The 20,196-nt window shown below is 42.9% G+C and overlaps 2 long non-coding RNA genes across 2 annotated transcripts in view; one reads left to right on the top strand and one right to left on the bottom strand.

The window, feature by feature from the left end:
• The window catches only part of LOC142073010 (uncharacterized), a 268,636-nt gene that overhangs the window by 109,313 nt on the left and 139,127 nt on the right, over positions 1–20,196 (top strand). The gene's annotated exons all lie outside the window — the stretch shown is intronic.
• Positions 3,135–9,504, bottom strand: LOC142073008 (uncharacterized). The gene is made up of 2 exons (XR_012669661.1): positions 8,914–9,504; positions 3,135–3,771 (listed from the first exon to the last, which is right to left on the bottom strand). It is a non-coding gene; the product is annotated as an uncharacterized LOC142073008 (long non-coding RNA).

Here is a 20,196-nt window from a genome sequence, read left to right on the forward strand (position 1 = left end):
TTTCTTCACCCACCTTTCTTTAACAAGAATAAATAAAATAAATTACATGCCATTTTTCTCCCTTTCATAGAATTGCCATTAAATATAAATCTGACACCCACACTTCACAATTATTTCAGTATTTTCGATCTCTTTAATTAGTGTGCTATTTTATTCCTTTTTCCTAAGTTAGAAGAAAAGAAATATTGTAAATTATACTAACTAGTATGACACTTCAAAAATGGCCTAGTCAAAGATATCCAGGTCTCAAATAGGCACCATTAACTACTTCTGAGTATGACAATGTTTTTCACAGCCATATTTGCCTTGGCAATCATATGGCTTTACTTTAAGTTTCTCTTAAGTAACCCATAAGAATATTCTAAAGTTTTTCCCCTTGAAAGGAAAGGAATTGATATCTATTAAGAAAATAAAAATATATATATATATATATATATAAATTAAACTGGGAGACATCCAATGACAAGGGTCTAGTGGCCAGAGGGATTATCCCCCAGTTGAGAACACACAGCTAGGATGCAAGTTCAAGATCCATGATTCTTTTCCTAGTATTTTTTTATTCATGCAGTTCTATTTTGTCCATGTTTAAAAAAACACAAACCTCCCAATATGAGTATTGATTATGTATGTTCTAGATATGAAGTATGATCAGACCAAAGCTTTCCACGTTCTCTTGTTATGATTTGATGAAAAACTGCTCATAATGAAAGTGTATAACCCAAGGAACATAATCCTAGCTATCCTGAACTTTCATGAGGTTTCAAGTAGAGTTCTAAATCTGATGCTCGCTGTGTGGTTTTTGGAGTCATTTATTCTATCTGGCAAAACTTCTCCATCTATGAAATGGGGATGATATTTAACTTTCTAGAAGTTTTAAGGTTCAATTAATGTTTGTAAAGCACTTTGACAATGAAAAATGCTGTACAAGTGCTAAATATCATGCTTTATCATTTTGATAGCTTCAGTCATATTTGTATCTAATGGAACAGTGAATGTCTTTTTTTTTTTCTCTACTGAACCATCTGTCCCAAATTTTGTAATTTTGACACAGTGCAGACTTTCATGTTGCCCTGTGATGCTCAGATTTGCACCTCCACCTGTGAGGTATGTCAATCTATTACTATTTTGAGCCAGAAAGATTAACTAGGAATACTGATGTTTGCAAGACCTACTAAAGGATTATCTGAAAGTGTGCCGTTAAAAGTAATATATTTACAGAAAATGTGTGGTTCTTAAAATCACTACAAAAATATTATAAACTCCATGTTTCCTCTTTTATGAACAATTGGCCAGATCCTGAAAATGCACACCATTGAACATACACCCAGAGAAGCTCAAACAACTAATGTTAAACCTTATGGACCAAAAAAACTAGAATTGGTATTACCAAGGGAAATAAAACCTGTGAAACAAATTTTCCAACAAAAATATATGCAGAGAAGTTAAGCCCTTTTATATGTATCTACATGAAAAACCTACATAGCATAACCATGGTACTTAATATATATTTTATTTGTATCAGTCACAAAGTAGCAGCTGAAATTTGGAAATTCCATTGAAAGCCAAATGTTAATCTTTCTAGCATAATTAAAAACCATGTGTCAAACCTGAACCCCTGTAGTAGAACACTTTTTTCCCCATTATGAAAGAATAATTTGGCGTGAGAAGGTATAGATGTATATCGGCCCTAATAACTATTTCATGACATGGATGCATGTTTCTCTAAGCTAAGCTCTAACTTAGTATGTCTACACGATGAAATTAGGTCAAATTTATAGAAGTCAAATTTTTAGGAAGTGATTTTATACAGTTGATTCTGTGTGTCCCTACTTAAGACCATTAAGTCGGCAGAATGCATCTACAGTACCGAGGTTAGTGTTGACTTCCCGAGCGTTGCATGGTGGGTAGCTATCCCATAGTCTCCACCCATTGGAATTCTGGGTTGAGATCCCAATGCCTGATGGGGCAAAAAACATTGTTGCGGGTGGTTCTGGGTACATGTCGTTGTCAAGCCCCCATTCCCTCCGTGAAAGCAACGGCAGACAATCGTTTTATGCCTTTTTTTCATGGGTTACCCATGCAGACGCCATACCATGGAGCCCACTCAGCTCACAGTCACCGTACGTCTCCTGGGTGCTGGCAGACGTGGGGCTGCATTGCTACACAGCAGAAGCTCATTGCCTTATGGCAGCAAATAGTGCAGTACGACTAGCCGTCCTCGTCATCTCCTGGGTGCTCTTGGCCGACCTTGGTCTGGGCAGACATGGGTGCTCCGGGCAAACCTAAGTAAAGTCTGTCAGGGGCGCCTGCACATAAATGGGAGTGACTCAGGTCATTCTCTTTAAGTTTTGTCTAATGGACGTTCAGTCCTGCCTGGAATATTGGCAGAGGGATAGCTCAGTGGTTTAAGCATTGGCCTGCTAAACCTAGGGTTGAGAGTTCAATCCTTCAGGGGACCATCCTTCCTCAGGCTGCTCTCCCAGCCAGCAGCACCGTCTGCTGCCAGCCTACCCCTCCCTCCATGAAAGCAACGACCAACATTCGTTTCTGTGGAACTGGTCTGTGAGAATGGTTGCAGCAAGGGACTTACTTTCCAGACCAGAAAATAACCATTGGGGATGTTGAAATGCCTATAGTTATCCTTGGGGACCCCGTCTACCCCTTAACGCCATGGTTCTTGAAGCTGTACATGGGCACCCTGGACAGTAGTCAGGATGATCAAGTGCAGAATGGTGGTAGAATGTGCATTTGGACATTTAAAAATGCGCTGGTGCAGTTTACTGACTCAGTTAGACTTCAGCAAAACCAGTACTCCCATCATTATTACTGCTTGCTGTGTGCTCCACAATATCTGTGAGAGTAAGGGGGAGACGTTTATGGTGGGGTGGGAGGTCGAGGCAAATTGCCTGGCCCCTGATTACGCGCAGCCAGACACCAGGGTGGTTAGAAGAGCACAGCAGGGTGCGCTGCATATCGGAGAAGCTTTGAAAACCAGTTTTGTGACTGGCCAGGCTATGGTGTGAAAATTTTGTTTCTCGATGAAAACCTGCCCCCTTGGTTCACTCTACTTCCCTGTAAGCCAACCATCCTCCCCTTCCCCCCTTTGATCACCACTTGCAGAGGCAATAAAGTCATTGTTGTTTCAAATTCATGCATTCTTTATTAATTCATCACACAAATGGGGTGATAACTGTCAAGGTAGCCCGAGAGGGGTGGAGGAGGAGAAGGGAAGCACTGGGTGGGTGGGGTGGGGTGGGGTGGGGGAGGATGGAAGGACAAGGCCACACTGCACTTCAAAACTTATTGAATGCCAGCTTTCTGGTGCTTGGGCAGCCCTCTGGGGTGGAGGGGCTGGGTGCCCGGAGGTCTTCTACCACGTTCTTGGGCGTCTGGGTGAGGAGGCTATGGAACTTGGGGAGGAGGACAGTTGGTTACATAGGGGTTGCAGCTGTGGTCTGTGCTTCTGCAGCCTTTCCTGCACCTTAAACATATCAGTTTGATCCTCCAGTAGGCTCACCATTGCATCCTGCCTCCTCTCATCATGCTGATGCCACCTCTCTTCTTGCTCGTCCCTCCTGTCCTTGTGTTCATTTTGTGCTTTCCTGAACTCTGACATTATCTCCCTCAACACATTGTGCTGGGCTCTTTCAGCATGGGAGGCCTGCATGAGCTCAGAGAACATTGCATCATGAGTGCATTTTTTTTTTTTGGCTTCTAATATTTGATAACCTCTGGGACAGAGATGACGGGGGAGCGTTGAAACATTTGCAGCTGCAGGATGGGAAAAAAGGGAGATTAGTCTTTAAAAAGAGACATTTTACAGAACGGGGTAGACTCTTTCATGGTGAACCAAGTTGTTAACATTACATAGAATCATAGAATATCAGGGTTGGAATGGACCCCTGAAGGTCATCTACTCCAACCCCCTGCTTGAAGCAGGACCAATTCCCAGTTAAATCATCCCAGCCAGGGCTTTGTCAAGCCTGACCTTAAAAACCTCTAAGGAAGGAGATTCTACCACCTCCCTAGGTAACGCATTCCAGTGTTTCACCACCCTCTTAGTGAAAAAGTTTTTCCTAATATCCAATCTAAACCTCCCCCACTGCAACTTGAGACCATTACTCCTCATTCTGTCATCTGCTACCATTGAGAACAGTCTAGAGCCATCCTCTTTGGAACCCCCTTTCAGGTAGTTGAAAGCAGCTATCAAATCCCCCCTCATTCTTCTCTTCTGCAGGCTAAACAATCCCAGCTCCCTCAGCCTCTCCTCATAACTCATGTGTTCCAGACCCCTAATCATTTTTGTTGCCCTTCGCTGGACTCTCTCCAATTTATCCACATCCTTCTTGTAGTGTGGGGCCCAAAACTGGACACAGTACTCCAGATGAGGCCTCACCAATGTCGAATAGAGGGGAACGATCACGTCCCTCGATCTGCTCGCTATGCCCCTACTTATACATCCCAAAATGCCATTGGCCTTCTTGGCAACAAGGGCACACTGCTGACTCATATCCAGCTTCTCGTCCACTGTCACCCCTAGGTCCTTTTCCGCAGAACTGCTGCCTAGCCATTCGGTCCCTAGTCTGTAGCTGTGCATTGGGTTCTTCCATCCTAAGTGCAGGACCCTGCACTTATCCTTATTGAACCTCATCAGATTTCTTTTGGCCCAATCCTCCAATTTGTCTAGGTCCTTCTGTATCCTATCCCTCCCCTCCAGTGTATCTACCACTCCTCCCAGTTTAGTATCATCCGCAAATTTGCTGAGAGTGCAATCCACACCATCCTCCAGATCATTTATGAAGATATTGAACAAAACCGGCCCCAGGACCGACCCTTGGGGCACTCCACTTGATACCGGCTGCCAACTAGACATGGAGCCATTGATAACTACCCGTTGAGCCGAACAATCTAGCCAGCTTTCTACCCACCTTATAGTGCATTCATCCAGCCCATACTTCCTTAACTTGCTGACAAGAATACTGTGGGAGACCGTGTCAAAAGCTTTGCTAAAGTCAAGAAACAATACATCCACTGCTTTCCCTTCATCCACAGAACCAGTAATCTCATCATAAAAGGCGATTAGATTAGTCAGGCATGACCTTCCCTTGGTGAATCCATGCTGGCTGTTCCTGATCACTTTCCTCTCATGCAAGTGCTTCAGGATTGATTCTTTGAGGACCTGCTCCATGATTTTTCCAGGGACTGAGGTGAGGCTGACTGGCCTGTAGTTCCCAGGATCCTCCTTCTTCCCTTTTTTAAAGATTGGCACTACATTAGCCTTTTTCCAGTCATCCGGGACTTCCCCGGTTCGCCACGAGTTTTCAAAGATAATGGCCAATGGCTCTGCAATCACAGCCGCCAATTCCTTCAGCACTCTCGGATGCAACTCGTTCAGCCCCATGGACTTGTGCTTTCTTTACAAGGTAGCATTTTGCCTCTTATAGCAAGAGCCTGCTGGTATGGTGTGAGAGATCACACACTCAGGGCCGGCAGGCAACAGAATTCGGCTTTCAGGCAGACATGGTAAGCCACAGACTTCTGGCTTCTTTAACCTTCCTAACATGTGGGAATGGTTTCAAACAGCAGCACCTTCATTTCACATATCAAGCACCTGTTGGGTTGGCCCTTTAAAATGAGTTGGCCATTTAAAAGGAGGGGCTGCGGTTTTCAGGTTAACATGCAGCACAAACCCAACTAAACCCCCCCACCCACCAATTCTCTGGGATGATTGCTTCACCCCTCCCCCTACCACGTGGCTAATAGCGGGGATGATTTCTGTTAAGCCACAGCAAACAGCCCAGCAGGAATGGCCACCTCTGAACATCCCCTTAATAAAATTTCCCTATTTCAACCAGGTGATGATGAATGATATCACTGTCCTGAGGATAACACAGAGAGATAAAGAACAGATAGATGTTGCTTGAATGCCAGCAAACACAGGGACCATACACTGCCATGCTTTGTTGTGCAATGATTCCAGACTACGTGCTGCTGGCCTGCCGTGGTAAAGTGTCCAGCCATGGAGGACTGAATAAGGCTGCCCTCCCCAGAATCCTTTTGCAAAGGCTTTGGGAATACATCCAGGAGAGCTTCATTGAGATGTCCCTGGAGGATTTCCACTCCATCCCCAGACACGTTAACAGATTTTTCCAGTAGCTGTACAGGCTGCAAATGCATCCCAAGTCTTCAGGGCAAATTAATCATTAAATGTGCTTGCTTTTTAAACCTGTATTATATTTACAAAGGTACACTCACCAGAGCTGCCTTCTCTGCCTTCAAGGTCCGGGAGCCCAGGTTGGGAGGGTATTGGATCCAAGGTGATAAACAGTTCCTGGCTGTCGGGGAGAATGGTATCTCTGCTTGCCTGGTGTGTGCTATCTTCAACCTCCCACATCATCTTCCTCGTCCCCAAAATCCTCATTCCTATTGCATGAGACTCCCCCCTTGCAGGAGTCCATGGACGGGGTGGGGCAGTGGTAGGGGCACCCCCTAGAATTGCATGCAGCTCATCATAGAAGCGGCATGTCTGAGGCTCTGACCCCAAGCAGGCGTTTGCCTCTTGGGTTTTTTGGTAGGCTTGCCTAAGCTCCTTAAGTTTCACTCAGCACTGCTGCAGGTCCTTGTGCTAGCCTCTGTCCTTCATGCCCTTGGAGATTTTTTTCAAATATTTTGGCATTTCGTCTTTTTGGAACGGAGTTCTGATAGCACAGATTCGTCTCCCCATACAGCGATCAGATCCAGTATCTCCCGTTCGGTCCAGGCTGGAGCTCTTTTGTGATTCTGGGACTCCATAGTCACCTGTGCTGAAGAGCTCTGCATGGTCACCTCTGCTGAGCTCACCACACTGGCCAAACAGGAAATGAAATTCAAAAGTTTGCGGGGCTTCTCCTGTCTACCTGGCCAGTGCATCTGAGTTAAGAGTGCTGTCCAGAGTGGTCACAATGGAGCACTCTGGGATAGCTCCCGGAGGCCAATACCATCGAATTGCATCCACACTACCCCAAATTTGACCCAGCGAGGGTGATTTCAGCGCTTATCCACTCATCGGGGAGGAGTACAGAAACTGGTTTTAAGAGCCCTTAAAGTCGGAAACAATGGCTTCATAGTGTGGACGGGTGCAGGGCTAAACGGATCTAGCGCTGTTAAATCTGACCTAAACTCAAAGTGTAGACCAGGGCTAAGAAAAATAAGTTTGCCTTTCTATTCCTGTAACTTTGCATATCTAACCCAGTTAAGAGAGAGAGTGATCTGTATTCGGCTCTGTCTTGTACACAGTCAACAAAATTGTTCAGTGGTTTATAATTATTTACACCAAAAGTGCTGAGCTCACTTGGAAAATGTGGCCACTTTTTTTGATGGCTAACTGGAAGCTGACTGAGCTTTTCTGAAAATCACCCTGGTAAGTTACCATAGGGAAAAACGATTTGCTTAAAACTTGCACCTCCACAAAGAAACATTTTTTCCTCTTTCACAGGTGGGTCATCTGTAGTAATATCTTCATGTCTCTGTTACATAGCTAATCAGTTCCCATTGAAGAATAAGTCCTGGTTTTCTTCTATTTTAGAAGTGTGCAAAACTCAGTGAGTTTGATTTTCCATGTGTGTAAGACCAGCTTTCTCCAGATTTCACTTGTTTTTAGGTTGAAACCATGAACTAGCATCAAGTTTTAGTTGGCTTTTACTGAAAATCATACATTAGTCCAGATTTCTTGAAATTTGGCCCATTCTCACGTAATACTTAAATCAAATTCGTTCAGACTGCAACAGATCTCAGCAGTATATCATTCACTCCTAATTCTACCTTTTTGCCATATGGTTATTCTTAACAAATCAAGGTTTATAAACAGCTCCTGGAGTCACATTGTGACTCAAACATTAGGTTGTCTAATGTAAAAGCACAAATGTTGTTCTCTCCCTGTGGTAAAATTATTTGGCAGGTGCTGTAAATGCCATTTCATCTCCTCACTTTTATTATTTTCAACCTTTGTTCTGTCCCTAATCATAAACCTCTCTTGGCTTTTATAAAATGTCACTTTGCCTTTTCAGCCAGGACTATAGGTCACGTCAGGCAGAGCCAAGTTGTAGTTATAGTAAGAGTTTGAACATATGACTGATTATAGGAAAAGGTAACAAAATAAACTGTCTCATCCTGTGTTCTGCTTAATTGTTTCAAATCACTGCAAAAGGTATTCCTGGGCTCATAATGCAAGAATAAGGGAAAATATTATATAGGAAAACATTATAAATCTTGCCAAGAAAAATGTACCTGACTGACCTGAGATCCCACCTTGCATCATGACCCTAAGCTGTTAGGGGTCTGCTAAGCGCACATACTAAGAGAAAATGTGTGCCATGAAGAGCTTACCATCTAAATAGAGAGACACAAGAGTGTGAGGGGAAAAAGAGACCCAGACAGTTGAAGGAAGGGACCCAACCTCAAACAGTAGGTCAGTGGCAAAGCCAACAGTAGCACCCAATTCTTTTGATTTTCAGTCTAATACCCCTACCACTAGACCATGTTCCTCATTAATAAAGTGCTCTAATATAGCATTTTCCATTCAGAGATTTCAAACCACTTTCCAAAGGAGATCAACATTTTTACATATGGGAAGACTGAGGAACAGACAGGGGAAGTGACTTTCCCAAGATCACCCAACAGGTCATTGGCAGATCTGGGAATAAAACCTCTATCCCATGAGTCTTAGGCTGGTGCGCTAGCCACTAGGCCAAAGAAATTGAGGGCTGGACAGCTAGCCTCACTCAGCTATCAGTGAATAAAGGGAAGAGCGACAATAATGATGGTACTCGATTTTCTGACTACTTAGTTCATGCCAAGATTTAGGGTTTCAAGGAGATATTTGTGCCTGGAGATGGTAATGAATTTTTCATGTTGTACTGTGAAGGAGATTAATACCTTGTGTGTTGTGTATTTCTTTGTCTCTTGGAGGCAGAAGGAAGTTCTTTGTGATGATGTGGGCTCCGTCACAGTCAGTGGGAACGTGCTGTGCAGGCATCAGGGTATGCTATCTTAGCATAGTGCTCCCTCTGAGAGGTTTGCCTTGAATAGGTATCACACTTCCATAACCTTAACTGGCTTTAAAGAAAGATTTTCTTTTGAAAGACTGATATTATTTCATTTAAATTGGAGATTGGTTGGAATCATTAAAAATGATGAAACACATAATGAAAACTGACTCGTCCCACCCCTGGCATTTTATTTGCATGCTGCATTTGTAGCACTAAAATATTGAAAATGTCCTCCAACAAAAACTGTATTACCCTCTTCTCAATTCAAAATTCTGTACCTTGAAATAGTTATAGGAAGGCATTCCCTACTCCCCAGTCTCGCTAGAAGGGTATGGCTTTCTCAGTAGACAAAACTCCCCTTTTCTTTGTTTACTCAAGATTAGGGTAACTTGATTTTTATTTTATGCGAATCCAGGAAACCTGTCACAGAAGGGATGTAGTAAGTGCACTTGGCTTTGTATCGCTGGGATTGGGAAATTTTCCTAGATGGTTTCAGAGTAGCAGCCGTGTTAGTCTGTATCCTCTTTTTGCGGATACAAACTAACATGGCTGCTACTCTGAAACCTCGCATTCACATGACTCCAGCAACTGGGCTTTTAAAAAACAAAAACCCACAGCAAATATTGCAAGATGTGATTAAAATCCTGAGTTGATGTAGCACTTATAAGTTAGAATATGTAGTCTACATTTATACTAACATACTTCTTGATACAAGGACTGGAAGGAACACGGGGGCTCTATTTTTTCTTACTGCCTGTCCCTTTAAGATTTGGAGCAGTACTGAAGAGGTAAAAAGAACACAGCTTTGGTGAACAGGGTATGGTCACAGATGCTCTAGGAGATGATCCAGAAGTGGGACTTGTGCAAACTGGGAGGGAGAGAGAGAGAGAGAGAGAGAGAGAAAACACAAACATGGCTTTAATAAAATGCTCCCGTTAAAAACAGCCTCTTGGTCTGGGAGAGTAACAGAAACATAACAAGCCTGGAGAGAGGTGGTGGTTGAGCTTGACTGCTCTCAATTTCTCTCTCTATTTCTTGAGGTGGCCAGTGTGTAGAAGTTTAAGAAAAATAACACAACTCATGGCTTTTTTTATAGAATGAACAGAGGCACAGGCATCTAGGACAGGGTCATTTTAGAGAGTCATAAAGTAAGATTGAGAGACAGTTATTTTATTTACAGAATAAAAGCTGAGCTACTTTCCTCCTGCAGCCTTGCATGTTCTCACTCTCCCCTTCTGACAGCTTGCATTACTGTCCTCTAGCTTCCTTTTCACTGTCTCACTTTCCAAATTGCACCCATTTCAGGAGACTGTAACCTTTGCAGATCCATGAACTGACACCAGGTTATTCTTCCAACCACTGAATGTTTTTTTTTCTTTTTAATGTTTAATGCTTTGGTATTTCCCCCATTATTCTCCCAGGGTATTACATACCCACTGGAATAATAAGGGTAATTAAATCTCTTGCTTGGGGAAATAAAATGATTGCTCTTGGGATTAGGAAAAAATTCCCCCATTCCTTTGTAGAGCACTGTACAGTCAGATAGGTGTGTTAATAGAGAAGAGAGGGTTCGAAATATCAGCTTCAGGCCACAAACACAATCAATAATTTGATTCAGAATGGGAAATGTTATCTACCTGCTCTGTCAAAAATATCCTATAGGTCCTTCAAGATTGCTCCAGTTTTTCCAAATTTTGTTACTTAAAATAAATCCGGAATTGCTTCAACAGACATTACAATGAGTTACAGGAATAGCTATTCCAGCACACTTAAAATGATTTCAAATAGTCTTTAGCAGCCTGAAGAAAGCACAGCCACAGGGCTCTGGTCATTTTTCACAGGCACATCTTCTGTTTTGCCCTCTGTCAAAAAGGGTGGCAAGTTCAGTGCATAATGGGGTTTTTGTTTGTTTGTTTGTTTCCCCCAATGGACAGATTTCTTGGCTAAGACAAGCCAGGATGGCAGGCACAGTTGGAAGAGTTAAGTATTAAAATGTTATCAAAAGGGCAGCAGAAGTGACTTGATTTGCTGAGTCCAGAGGATTAGTGTGTCTTCAAACAAAAACTTGGGGTGGTTTGCTTGGCTGATGCAGGACTCAGGACAAAGTTGTTCAAAAAAAAAAGTGAACGGTGTCACAATAAAAGAAGCAATTTGAAGGGCAGTCATAAAAAAACTCATGGAAATAAGGAATATGTAAAGGGAGAAAGCATTACAGTGATTTGGTTAGTTTATACCACCTGTCTGAAATTTCTTCACTGGAGCATCTGACATATTCTGATTATAAACTCTGGTGCCAGATCCTCAAATGGTGTAAAGTAACATAGCTCCACTGGCCCTCTTTATTTACCAAGGAGCTTCTAATGGGGATTTTTGGATAATTTATCTTACAATAAAGATTGTAGCTGTCCTGGTCAGAGTGGGTATTTTCAAATCCTCTTTAAACACACATTGCAATACAAATGATTGGTTAATAGCCCTATTGCACCTTGGAAATTTTACATTCAAGGAAGCTCATCCCATGGACTTGGAAGCTGAATGAAGGAAATAAAATCTATATGGGTAAAACTACATCACTCAGGGGTGTGAAAAATCCACACCCCTGAGGCATAATTATACCTACCTAACCCCTGATGTTTTGCATAACCAGTGATTGGTGGGGGAGTGAGGAGGAGATCCCTCTCTGAAAGTAGGCACCCTGTTCCCTTCTCTTTCTGACCTGGGAGCTAAACTTCCCAGTTAATGCTGTTTACTTGAAGAGGGAAGGAAATAGGGAGCAGCTGAGGCTGCTACTCTCTCTTTCCTGCCAGCAGGGAATGAGAGAACTAAACTCACCCCTGGGCTAGAGTGACCAAATGTCCTGTTTTTAAAGGGACAGTCTCGTACTTAAGCCTCCTGTAGGTGTCCCGACTTTTTTTTTTAACTGGCAAATTGTCCCATGTTTTCTGTCTTTTCCGTCATTGGTATGGGTGGGTCCTGCTGCTGTCCAGATCCCTGCTCGCCGGCCGCCCACCCACCAGTGGTGGGTGGGGAGCAGTTCCAGTGGCCCACCGTGGGGGTGGATGTGCCAGGCTGGTGGCAGGGTGAAGATGCAGCACAGAGGCCTAGCCATTCCCTCTGCTGGTCCATCAGCTCTCGGCCAGCAGGGCCCTGCCTCCCCTCCCCCCGTTCTGTTTCCGGCTGGCACTGGCTGCTCATTGCAAACTGAGGTGGCTGGTGAGTGCGGGCAGGCACCAAATGGCAGCCAGTTACGTGTCGCCTCTGCTGCCCACCTATTAGCCTTTTATGTGCTCCCCCCCTTGCTGTCCTATCCCTGCTTTGCCCCTTTGCACCCCCAGCCCTGCTGATCCTCCATATCCCACTTGGCAGGGCACATCCCGCTCCCAGCTCTATGTGGAGAACCAGCCCCGATTGGAGCGCTCAGTTTACCAACAGCCTAGCTGGCAGACTCCTTCCTTCCTTCCCCCACTGCCTCTGGCTGGGCCGGCGACCTGAGAAAGTCCAAGACCCTCTGGCTCAGGGCGCTGGCCAGGAGGAGCCGAGCCCTGCATGTGCCAAAGCCCTGCACAGCGCTGGCATGGGGAAGCCTCTCCACCCCTCAGCTAAGCTCGGGGAAATAGGGTTATTGTCTGGCTGTTTTGTAACCACATTGGCTGTCTTCTTGCACTGCCTTGTTGGTGAAAAAGATTTCATGTTCGGGGCTGGGGGTGGGGTGGTTTTGTTTTTCACTTGGGACCAACGTTACCTGTAAGCTGTGTGCATGCCTGGCCATGCAGTGATCTTGTAACTACCATATTCATCACATGGCTGGGAGTGTGGCCAATAGCCTGGTCCTGCTCTGCTTGCCGGACCTCAACCTGCCCAAACTGTGGCTGCTCCTACTGTTCCTGAGGACAAGGAAGTGGGATGGACCCAAGACTCACCAGCAGGGAGGAGGAAGGAGTGGGGTGAGGAGAGCAAGGACTCTTGGAAGGATTAAGAGGGGGCTCCCTCAAGCCAGGGCTGAGATAGGGGGTTGGCCATAACCTGGTTTTCTACATCTTGGAGATGACAACCCTAAGGGCAAAAGCCCTAGATTCTGACGTCTTGAAGAGTTTCTAGCAGAATACTAATTTGAATAACGGTGCTAATAAGTTAAACACCTGTTGCCCCTGCAGATATTGACCACTTTCGAAAATCTGGGGACAAGTGAGGACTGAGTAAGATGATGATGTCTCTTCTCCTTTTGATTCATTTTCAGAATTCCCATTATAGTTAATGGGAGTTACACAGCTGGTAAATTAGATTGTGGCAAGATAGCAATTGGATACTTAAGAATTTTAGAAAAGTATCTCTTTTTTATTAGACTGTTCAAAACTGACATTGCATGAAACTATATTATTTATTCAGCAATTAATTTTTAGTTATTGAGCCAATTATTGGGGTATGTGTAGATTTGTATGCTTTGGGTTTAGGTTGAAAAGAGAAAAATCTACTAAATAATTTTAGTGAGTTATGATTAAGAAATTATAAATACTAGAGGATGATCATTCTCTGCCAATATATAAATTAGATTGACCTTAATAAGAAATCACTATTGCCTGTTCTACAAATAATGGGGAAAAAACCAGTATATCGTATATATTGTGATAGTTCCACGTCTTATTAGAAATGAAATGCTGGCATAATATGAAATAAACAGCTATAAAAAAGTTAAATGCAATCCAAGATGATAAAATGTGTCAAACCAATATGCACTTGTTCATAGACCCAGAGAGAATAATCACCTTACTTCAAACTGTTACTGTACTTCAAACTGTTACTGTACTATATAAAATCAAAGGTCAATAACAATCGATTCAGTCATAATAAAAGGAAATATCTGGTGATGTGCTGTTTCAGAAATCTGTGTGGGGCTGATTCTCACTTACATAGATTATGTTACACTGTTCTGGCACTAAAAAGGGACCAGATGTAAATTTAACTTGCACCCACTGTAAGACCACTTTGCCCTGCCACAGCAGTGCTTAGGCAATTCCAAGAGAGTTAATTGTAAATAAGAATTGGGCCTAATGTCCTCTGTAAACAAGAAATTAGTTAACATTTTCCTATTATGCAATTACACAATAATAAAGTAATACTATGGACAAAATAAACAGACCAGAGACACATTACAAACACCCTGTTATGTTATCTCTTGGTTTATAAGTAGGCTTATACAGGGCTTACTAAGTTTAGATGGTAGTTTGAATGTTCAGGTGTGCTATATTCTCACTATAGTGCATGGCTCATCTTGTCTAGATAATTTTCTGAACATCAGTATAAACACAATTGACAGACGAATGTTCAGAAAGGAAAGCATGCAACCCCCCCCGCCAAACCCCCCCACTTTTTAGGCTTCAGGCTTTCAGGCTTTAGATTCAGCATAGTTAAATGAGGCAAATATGGGTTTAGGGCTGTGTTTCTATGTGCAGCCTGTAGTATTAGATACATGAATATAATATATATATTCTAATTTAGTGTCAGTATTAACGTATAAATATACATTATTGATGTATTCACTAATAATACACTATGCTTTGAAGGCTATTAGGGCAAAATGAATCAAGGACTAAAAGGAAAACTTAATTCTTTAGAACTATCATTGATTTACTGGAAAATTCTCTTTATTGCAACAAATCCTATTGAACTCTTGTGTGCCTCAGACATCATACACACCTGAAGTTGATGGGAGTACTCATGTGAAAGAGTTCACAGAATCAGGCCCTACTGAATTCCAGTAAAATAGTTTCAATAAAGTAAATGACAGTCAGTCAATGGGACTATGCACATGTGTGTTTGCAGGATTTGGCCCATTGCTTGTTCTTATTGCAACTGAAATGAACAGAACCCACCCCTCCATTATATTTCTTCTGGGTGCCTCCATTGTAGTTGATTTGTTACTGATCATAAAATGCTAGACAGTTTGAGAATATATACAAAATTGAAGGTGATACAGTCAATGGTTTTTCATTCACTTCAGGTTTAAAATACCATTCTGTGTATCTCCTGTGGTGTTTCCCAACACAGATATGTAACCATTTACTGTTAAATATCACTGCAGAGAAGCTGGGCTTTGAATGCTGTATCACCCTGAAAATGTAGAAAGCATGTAGGTCTTTTTAAACCTTGAAGATAAGAGATTTTCCCCCTCCTTCTTCCCCCCCACTATGTCTCATGTATTCAGTTGATGTTCTGAGGGCATTTTCCATTTCCAGTAACTTTTCAGTTTATTTTCAATACACTGGGAACAAAATTTTCAAAAATGGTATTGGAAGATCGTTATCTTCCGATCCCCCTAAAAGCTTGTTTAAATTATGTTTTCTGATTTCTGCTTTCCAAGTCCATTCTGATCCAAATGGTTTAATTTGTCATCTGGGTAATTACTTCCTAGGTTTACTTCTGTGCACTTCACTTGTAAAATGACTACTTCTATGTGTAGTTCATCTAAACCAGGGGCGGGCAAACTTTTTGGCCTGAGGGCCACACCGGGTTTCCAAAATTATATGGAGGGCCAGTTAGGGGAGGCTGTGTATCCCCAAAAAGCCTGGCATGGCTTGGCCTCCACCTTCTATTCGACCTCCCCGCTTCTCGCCCGCTGATGGCTCCCCCAGGACTCCTGCCCCATCCAACTCCCTCTGTCCCCTGACGGCCCCCCGGGACTCTTACCCCATCCACCACCCCCTGCTCCCTGTCCCCTAACCACCCCTGAAATCCCCACCTCTGCTTGCCCCCCATCCCATCCAACCCCCCTGTTCCCCGCCCTCTGACCACCCTGACCCCTATCCATACCCCCGCCCCCTGACCATCCCCCCTAACTCCCCTGCCCCCTTACCATGCTGTCTGGAGCACCGGTGGCTGGTGGTGCTACAACCGCGCCGCCCAGAGCACTGAGTCAGGCCGCAGCTCTGCAACTGCGCTGCCCAGCCGCCCAGAGCATTGTGCCGGCGGCACAGTGAGCTGAGGCTGCGGGGGAGGGGGAACAGCAGGGGAGGAGCCGGGGACTAGCCTCCCGGGCCAGGAGCTCAGGGGCTGGGCAGGAGGGTCCCGCGGGCCAGATCCACCTCTGATCTAAACAGAAAGTTTGGAAAATTGGGGGGACGAGGGGGGGGGGAGTTCATTTTATTTAGGGTTTTGTATTATGTTTCTTCCACAGTGGTTAGTTAGCCCACATTTGAAATGTTGAAATATATTTGTAAATATTCTGTTTATCTGCATTCCACAGCTGGACAAATAGTTGAAAACGTTGCCTCACTGCCCAAGGAGCAGTGTTTGGTAAAAGGGATCCAAACCAGAGAAAAGATCATTAATTGAAAGGGTGTCTTTTTAGAAGTTTATGCTCATGACGGTATGGACTGAGCCACGCTCTGTAGTGTTATGTATATATAAAAACTGTGGCAGATCCTCAACTACTGTGAATTGTCATAGCTCCATTAGGCTTCAGTGAGCTAAGGGCCTACCCCCTACATATGGGTGTGTGTGTGTATACATCTCTCTCTAAGGGCTTGACGAAACAGAGAAGTTAGCACAGAGTAGATAGTACTCTATAAATTCGCTCCCCAGGTTGCTATGCACTAATTCCCATTGTGGATGCTTTCTGCTCACTATAAAAGTGCCCTCGGGCAGCTTAGGTTAATGCACTAAGTCCATACCCAAAAAATCCAGGGAGGGCAGGTACGCACTCAGGCATCTAGTCCAAGCCACTGCCCATACTACCTCACCTACATTGCTATTTTTAGCATACTAGCTCAAGTAGAACTAGTGCAGGTACATCTTTGTGAGCTGGGAATCGCACCCCCAGTTGCAAGTGTAGCTGTTGCCTTAGTGTATAGTAAAAGTATCCACACGGGGAGTTAGTGCGGAGCAACCGCTGCACTGTAAACTTACACTGCAGCTCACTGAGCACTAATTTCTACGTGAAAACAAGCTCAAGTATTATATATAGTATGGCTCAGTGCTACACCTTCATATGATTTAGCCAATCGAGGCTCATTTATGGATTATAGTTAGAGAAAAATATAATTGTCTTTTGTGTGATCTCCTAGACGCAATGGTTTCATTAAAAATTCCATATAGGTTCTGTTTACATCTTAAAATGTATTGCAGTCTAAATCCTACACACACACCCATTTTCAGAGTGGTCCTTGAGCTGAAACAAAGAATTAACCATAAAAATGTAGTTCATGCCCATACATTTTTTTGGAAGGAGCAAACCTTGATAGGGCAGATTCAGAAGAATATTTTGAGACAGATTTTTTTGGCGGATAAACCACACAGTGTTTGGCTTTTAGGTAATCAAATCAACATTTCATGTCTGATCCAAAGTCAGTGGGAGTCTTTCTGTTGACTTTGGGCATTGAATCAAGCCCTGAGTACATTTAAATGCTAGTAGTGTAATGTCAAACATATATTTTGTTCCAGGAATCTTTACAAGTTTGTAGTGACTGAATGAAAGGTGTCAGAGTAACACCTCTAACAGTTAAAGGTTTTTTTTCTCTCCATGGTACTAATATTGTATTACTCTACTGCACCTTGGATTGCAACGTGTCCGATCAAATAATTTTTCACTCCTGGGGAAAGTTCCAAGACCTGCCCAAAGTCCCTCTTAGCTCTGGGCATTAAGTCCACCCTTTTACACATCCCCAAATCATCATCACTGAGGTGAACCACAAGCATATCTTGTGCCTGCCCACGGGCTACCACAGTGTACAGAAGGGGCTTGAGCTAGTTCTGTAACATGCCCCTCTTATAAAGTAGCTAACAGATTTACTTGGAAATTCTCAGAACATTCATTCTGTATTCAGACTAAATACTGATGGCAAGGGGATGTTGTTCTACATTCTTACGTAGTACGTAACAAGGTACCCTGCTTTAAGTACAAATCTCAAATCAACCTCCAGTGCCTTTATGGCAACCCCATAATAATAACTGAAATGTTTGGGGTGGGGGGGAGGTGAATGTTATGTTTACAGCAGGTCTTCATATGTCTAGATGAAATCATACCCAGAAGACCTTAGATGGGTTGTTTGTGAGCCAGTAAAACTAGTCATGCTGGAGTTATCATACCTCATGTAATAGCAAATAATGTCTGTTGCAGTATGTTCTGTATTGGCACACTCTTCCAAAACAATCCTTATGATTGGTTTAAAGTGAACCATTTTAACTTTTCAAATGAATTAAAACAATGAGCAATATTACTGCACTGAGAAACTGAGACTCCTCCCCAGCAGGAAGAGACCCTGAAGACAACCCTTGAGGAAGGAAAAAGTCAATATCTGTCCCCAAAGGAAGTTGTCAAATTAATTATGACAGATGGAATTCTGTAAGTTTGTAGTTGCTACTATTAAATAAACTAATTCTGCTACTGAAAATTGGTTTGAGATAGATTAAATTGCTACATCTTGAATGTAACCTTCTCCTGTGCCAAAAGTGTGAATTAAAGACAATCATTGCCAGCTCTTCTCTATTAGTCACTTAACTGTTCCAAGTCCCAGAAGGGACATAATATTAAAGAACTGTGTCAAGTAAGTATGAATAAATACTGTTGTATACTAAAAGCATTCAACTGATGCAAACTGTTTTATTCCCTGAGATTCCTGTGGGGCAGACAGGAAGCCATTTGGTCTTTGGTTTGCACTTCACTCAAGCTTAGTGTTAGTTATGCCTTTGGGGTGGCCTTGACTGATAGAACATCAGAAAATTTACTTCCATTGCCATGTTAGGCACTGAACATGATACAGTGCAAGGGTATCTGTGACGGTTCTACTACAGAATTAATATTGTTCTTAGATTAGTAGAACTGATAAAATGAATGAATCTGAACTGGTATAATGCAAATAGGTTAAACACATCAGGCCCAATGGAGCTCTGAGTGATACATTTCCTTAGACAATTTTACAGCAGAGAGTTAAATTACTACTTATGATGGTTTCAGATTCAATGCCTAGGGAAGTACTTTGTTTCCACTAGTGTGAATCAAAATCACAGTTTTGCAACATTTGTAGTAGAAGACTATCTTTGTCTATGTGACACTAGGAGACTATTGCTTGACAGCATTTCTCTTGTAGCTGAATCAAAGCCTGAAAGCTTGGATTCAAATCCTGATCTTCCCAAAATTTCAGGGATGTTTGGAGCTGGAGTTTTTGTTAAGCCATACCTTCAAGTTATCCTGAACTTTCCACTGTAAGATAGATAGTGTGTTGTTCTTATGGAGAATCATTGTTTATAGAATGGAAATACACGGCCCCTGCAACATTATAACATTTGTGCAAAAGGGACCGTGAGAACTTTTGATTTTAAGCCTCCTGAGGTAGGAAATCCATGGCCTATTTTCAGAGCTGATTTATCACTGTTTTTCCTTTATCCAGTCTCTCCAAAAAAGCAGCATGTGAGCGTAAGGGATCATCAGATTGAAAAAAACACTAAATAAAATCAAGAGAAGAGGAACAGAAAACCCCTAGGAGTGTTGGACAATGTCATAAAGAAAACAGCTGGAAGCACATAAGGAATTGAAAAGTGGTGTTGGGACTTGTGTATAACACTACATATGTATATACCAAATTTTCCTACAATATCTCACCTACACAGGTTATTAATATAATAGGACTTAAATTAGAAAAAAGTACCTGTCCCCAGAAAATTGTACAGTGAGTTGCAGTGCTGGGAACCATTGCAAGATGTTGTCAGTAAGCGTGTATTGGGGGGAATAAATAGTCTAAAGGCCCGACCACGCAACATGCCACATCAGGTGCACTCCTACACACACACACACACAATCCCAGTTACTTTGCAGTGCTCCACTGGGATGCAGGGATCTTCCCACCGAGAACTCGTTGAAGGATCAACATCTAAAGGACTAACCTGTGAGATGGTGAGTTTCTTTAGCCCCCATTGGCTTTAATATAAATTGTGGATGCTCGGCAGTTGGCAGGTTTACTCCTAAAGAGAGCAAGTCTATTTTTTTTCTCCAACTAATATTTTATTCGGTTAACTTATTATAAACAGAGCACCAATGGGGCATCAATTCAGCAGCCTCCTGTTCTCGGCCTGTGGTACACAATAGTTTAGTCTTCTGCGTTCTGTAACACATTGGTTCAATTTTGGTTGTTGGGCTTGGTGTGGGGATGGCTGGATGGAGTTTAGTGGCTTGTAAAAT

The sequence above is a fragment of the Caretta caretta genome, chromosome 8 (genome assembly GCF_965140235.1).
Source record: "Caretta caretta isolate rCarCar2 chromosome 8, rCarCar1.hap1, whole genome shotgun sequence".
NCBI classification, from domain to species: Eukaryota; Metazoa; Chordata; order Testudines; family Cheloniidae; genus Caretta; species Caretta caretta.